Source organism: Aotus nancymaae, unplaced genomic scaffold (assembly GCF_030222135.1).
Source record: "Aotus nancymaae isolate 86718 unplaced genomic scaffold, 86718_ANA_hifiasm-v0.15.2.pri h1tg000029l, whole genome shotgun sequence".
Classification (NCBI taxonomy): domain Eukaryota; kingdom Metazoa; phylum Chordata; class Mammalia; order Primates; family Aotidae; genus Aotus; species Aotus nancymaae.
The window spans coordinates 18,482,221-18,488,220 of NW_026988442.1; positions in this window are offsets into that span (position 1 = coordinate 18,482,221).

A 6,000-nucleotide genomic window follows, 5' to 3' on the forward strand; every position below is an offset into this window, starting at 1 on the left:
CCCTGAGCTAATACCATTGTCACCAAATTTCTACCTTTAAATCCCATGGAGCCTCTAGCCCACCCCTCTGATGAGGCCATCTCAGAACCTGTTTGCTTATACAGTTTACCAGGGGCCATCACCTGGATTTCCAGCTCTCAAGGGCTTAGAAACTGCAGACCAGGACGGAAGGGGTAGTGGTGATGGAGAGAGTGGAAGACTACAGCTGACCCTAGAAAATGAGGAAAAAGGAAAGGTTATCACAAACCTAAACAGAAGATGCACAGGGGGATGATACTCCATTGAAAAGAAATAAAAAAAGGAAATAAAGTAATAGATAAGGAAAAGAGGCAAAGGAAATTAAATTGAATATAGTTGAAGAAGAAAATTTGACTATATTGAGTTTGGTGGTGCCGGTGGTGGTGGTGGTGGTAAAAACGACGTGAAATAAACTTTCCCATCTTAATCATTTTTAAGCGTCCAGAACAGGGGTGTCAACTCTGTGCACATTGTTGGTCAAAAAATCTCTAGAACTTTTCAAATTGTGAAACCACACTCATCCATCAAACAACTCCCTTTCCCTCACCTCTGCCCATCACTGACCCTTGGCAACCACCATGCTACTTTGTAAGTGTTTTTCTTTAGATACCTCACATAAGGGAAGCCGTATAGTCTTTGTCTTTTTGGCCTATTTCGCTTAGCATAATGTCCTCAGGCTTCCTCCATGTTGTGGCATGTGGTCAGAATTTCCTTCCTTTTTAAGGCTGAATAATATTCCATCGCATAGATATACCACATTTCTTTCTTTGCCTTTGATGGACATTTAGGCTACTTCCATTTCTTGGGTATTGCCGATAGTGTTGCAGTGAACATGGGCGTGTAGATATCTCCTTAGGTTTCTGCTTTCAATCCCTTTAGCTATATACCCAGAATGCTGGATCATATGGTAGTTGTATTTTTAATTTTCTGTGGAACACTCGTACTATTTTCCATAGCAGGTGACCATTTTCCATTCCCACCATCAGTGCACAAGAGTTCCAGTTCCTCCACATCCTCACTAACTCTTTTTTTTTTATATAGTTTCCACATTAACTATCTTTCATCTTTTTGATAATAACCATTCGAAGTGGGATGAGGTGATATTTCACTGTGGTTTTGATTTGCATTTCCCTGATGATTAGTGATGCTGAGCATCTCTGTTTGCTTCTTGACCATTTGCATGTCCCACTTCTAGATATTAACCTCTTACTAGATACATGGTTTGCAAATATTTTCTCCCATTCTGTAGGTTACTTTTTCACTCTTACTGTTTTTTTTTTTTTTTTTTTTTTTTTTACTGTGTGGAAGTTAAGTTTGATACAGTCTCATTCGTCTGCTTTTGCTTTCATTGTCTGTTTTTGGTGTCATATCCAAGAAATCATTGCCAAATTCAGTGTCGTGACACGTTTTCCCTAAGTTTTCTTCCAGGAGTTTGACAGTTTCAGGTCTTATATATAGGTTTTATCAACTACATTAAATTTTATGTTGAAGAAAAAACAATGGAACAGAAGTAATGTTTAAACTGGTAATAAAAGTTTCTTCTCCCACAAAACAAACCACCCTGAATATAGACACTGTAAGGACACTCGGTGTGCTTGGGAAAATTGACTCAGGAGTCTGAGATCCTAGTGAACCAATTAGATTTCAAAGATAAAAGAAGTGCTCTCGGGCCAGGGGTGGTGGCTTACACCTGTAATCCCAGCACTTTGGGAGGCTGAGGCAGGCAGATCACTTGAGGCCAGGAGTTCGAGACGAGCCTGGCCATCTCTACTGAAAATGCAAAAATTAGCTGGGCCTGGTGGCGCACACTTGTAATCCGAGCTACTTGGGAGACTGAGGCAGGAGAATCACTTGAACCCAAGAGGCCAAGGTTGCAGTGAGCCAAGATTGCACCACTGCACTCCATCCTGGGCAACAGAGCAAGACTGTCTCAAAATAAGTCCTCTCAGCCTCCATACAAAAAGACAAATGACTTAAACACAAGAAAGGAAATTTGGATGGTGTCAGACTTTTTAACAGCACTAATACTAGAAAGTTAAATAACTTGAATAACTAGAAAACAAAAATGATAAATTTGAAGAAGGATGGCAAAATGTTTAAACTACTGGAAAATCTAATTAATGTAGAAAGCACAAATGCTGTAATAATCAAAAAAAATAGGCTGGGCTCAGTGATGCACACCTTTAATCCTAGCGCTTTGGGAGGCTGAGGCAGGAAGATAGATCACTTGAGCCTGGGAGTTTGAGACCAGCCTGGGCAACATAGGAAGACTCCACCTCTACAAAAAAATTTAAAAGGCTGAGTGAGCTACTTGGAAGGCTGAGGCAGGAGAATCGCTTGAACCTGAGAGGTGGAGGTTGGAGTGAGCCGAGACTGCATGCCTGTAGTCCCAGCTACTCAGGTGGCTGAAGCGGGAGGATTGTTTGAACCTGGGAGGTCAAGGCTACAGTGAGCCATGATTGCGCCACTGCACTCCAGCCTGGGTGACAGAGGAGCAAGATCCTGTCTCAAAAAAAGTCTTTAGCACTAACCTGCAAGTTGGCCCTTTCCAGTACAGGAGAAAGGGGATGGAGGGAGGTCATTTCCTTGGCGCTAGTCTCTCAGCTTGGACATTCCTCTCAGGAATGCTTAACAGGATGAGGGAGGGGGCTTCGCCTCTGGCGCCAGTGCCCAGCTTAAGTTGCCTTTTGGAAAAGTTCCAGAGGACATGGAGTGGGATTCTTCAAGCAGCCATTCCTCAGCCTAGATAACCCTCTGGTTCCACAAGAATTGGGAGATGAATTCGGCCGCCTGCACTTCCCAGCCTGCATCAGGTTTTGATGAGCAAGTGGCCAGGAGTAGGATAGTGCTGTCCACCCGATCCCCTGCCTGGGCAACCCCCTGAGGACTGCCTGGGGTTGAGATTGATTGTATGCCCCAGCCTGGACAAATTTCCAGAAACCCTTTTGCTTTAGTCCTGGGGAGCAGGGCTTTACCCACTAATACTCCCCAGCTTGTAATGCTTCAGCAATAGTTTGGACTGCGTTTCATCACAGGTGGTGTTAAGTCTCCAAGGCTGTACAGTTGGACCGTGAATAACCATGCCCTGGTCATCAATAGAAAAGGGCATTCTAAGAGTGAACTAGGTCCTGGTGTTGATGGTGATTCTGCCAGCCTTTGCTATAGGCATTCCTTTAGCCATTCAGAGAAGATAAGGATACACTCAAATGCTACAGTATACTCTAAGATATGAATAAAATGGACCAGGATATTTTCCAAGGTCCCCAAAGGAGAGGATGACCTGCCCTCATTTTCTTGACAACTTTTCTCACATATGGGCCTGTGCAATAAGGAAGCTCTTACAAAACTGCTGAGACACTCTGGGAAATCTGGGGTATTCCAATCACATCCAGCCAGTCCTGGCATTCCTCGGTGTGTGCCAAGCTAGGGGTTATGGGAACGGGGTGAGTGGGTAGATCCTTTGATGCCACTCCACAGCTTTCTGGGGAGCACCAAAATGACAGGAATGCAAAATCTGAAGACTCTTTTCTGAATCCCTGGCTGACCCTGGAGGAGGGCCAAGCTTAAAGAAATGGCCCAAGGATCCTGGTAGGGTGATGAAGGTGAGAGCAGAGGCGTGTCTCAGGGTCATGCGGCATCTCGGCTTTGGCTCTTTGCAGGCTGTAGAAGCAGAATCGTAAGACTTCTTTCCATTTCTTGACTTCAGTTCTCAGTCTGCTCTTCTGGCTCCCTGCTGTCTAATGGAATTCCAGAGCTTGACCTTGAGAATGCAGATTCTCCCAATTGACAATTTCTAGTGAAGGGAATCTCAGAAAGGGGAAAAGGAGATGTTTCCTCTTCCCCTGCAAGAGTGGAAAAGCAGACACTCTCCCGAGAGCCTCATAAAGCTGGTGAAAGCCTGTTCTCATAAAGCACCCACGAGATCATTCCTCCCGCCCCCTGCTCCCAGGACAGGCACTTAGGTGAGAATGTGTGACTCATCCAGTTCTGATACCTGCTGCAAATGGTGTATGAAACAAAGGAGTCTTTTAAGCCACGTGGGTTTCAGAGAAATATAACTATGTACCTTTTTTAAAAGATCTGCTTTTAAGTTGGTAACGTCGCTTCATTATACGTTGCCCTGGTAATAACCTTGTAATTGACATCTCTTTTAAAAAATGAAGGTATACTTAGTCTGTATTGGCCAGAAGAACTTCATAAGTTTCTTTGTTCTTCTTTCTCCCATGACTATGATTTTCTTTGAACAAAGAGTTTGAGAGGCCTTGCTTCACTTTAAATGAACAATACATACTTTGCATATTTGACTTGGGAATTGTGTATATGTTATACACAATTATAAAACAAATCAATTTCAATAAAAATAAGAGCACAATCCTTAAAATCAAAGCAAAGTGAAACAAGTGAACCTCATTATATATCAAGTTGGTGGTTTACTCACACAGAGAGGACTTATTTTAAGTGACTTTAATTAGGTGACTTTATTTTAAGTGACTTTCCATGGTAGTTGAAAAAAAGGAAACCACAGTGGTTGACTATATATCTTTAGTGGGACATATTCTAACAACAAAAAACCGCACAGAAGTCTTACTGTTTTCAGTAATTATGTTGTTAGTAATGGCATTGGTATGATTATTCTGAAGATATAAATATGTGTGTGTATAAATTCAAATATTTATGTTAACATTGTTAGCATCCAAGATTTTCAGTATAACAAGATATAAAAATATAAAATAAAAACTGAAAAATCCTATAATCCTAAATTTGAATTGCACCTATCAGTAGGAACACATGATGTATTTTCTCTTTACAAATATTAATTTATTGGTCTAGAAACAACAAACAGCCATAACAAGGAATATACCTCTAGTGACCACACTGTGGCTTCTCAATACCATTTCCCATTCAAAGGAACCACTGCTCCTTGGAGAAATGGCTGCTTCCAGTCTCGGGCAGGAAATCTATAAAATGGGCCTGTAATTTTTTTTTTTTTTTTTTTTTTTTTGAGACAGCATCACCCTCTGTTGCACAGGCTGGGTGCAATGGCACGATCATGGCTAACTGCAGCCTCAACTTCCTGGGTTCACATGATCCCCCTGCCTCAGCCTTCTGAGTAGCTGGGACTACAGGTGCATACCACCAGTCCCAGCTGAGCCTGGAATATCTTGTTGCACCAGAAAGCAAGGAAACTATCCAAGACTCCTTAAGACTTTTGAGATCATATCAAAAGAACTCAAGGTCAGGGTGCGGTGGCTCACACCTGTAACCCCAGAACTTTGGGAGGCTGAGGCAGGAAGATCCCTTGAGGCCAGGAGTTAGAGGCCAGCCTGGGCAGCATAACAAGGTAGCCCCATCTCTACAAAAAAAATGTTTTTAAATTAGCCAGGTATGGTGGCTGGCACCTGTGGTTCTGGCTACTCAAGAGTCTGAGGTGGGAGGATGATTTGAGCCAGGGAGGTCGAGGATGCAGTGAGCCATGATTGCACCACTGCACTCAAGCTTGGGCAACAGAGTGAGCCCTATCTCTTAAAAAACAAACAAACAAACAAACAAACAAATGGCTGGGTGCAGTGGCTCATACCTGTAATCCCAGCACTTGGGGAGACCAAGGCAGACAGATCACCTGAGGTCAGGAGTTTGAGACCAGTCTGACCAACACAGTGAAACCTCGTCTCTATGAAAAATACAAAAATTAGCTGGACATGGTGGTGCGCACCTGTAATCTCAGCTACTAGGGAGGCCGAGGCCGGAGAATCGCTTGAACCTGGAAGGCAGAGGTTGTAGTCAGCCAAGATTGCGCCACTGCAGCCTGGACAATAGAGTGAGACTCCGTCTCAAAAACAAACCCTCAAAATTCAGGAGTCAACTTGAAGGGGCTCCCGCTGGCCTAGGAATAGGACAATTTGAGCATCTGAAAAAATAACGATGAAAGGTTGAAACATATTAAAATCCATGAATGCGTCCTTGGTCACCTTTGGAAAATGC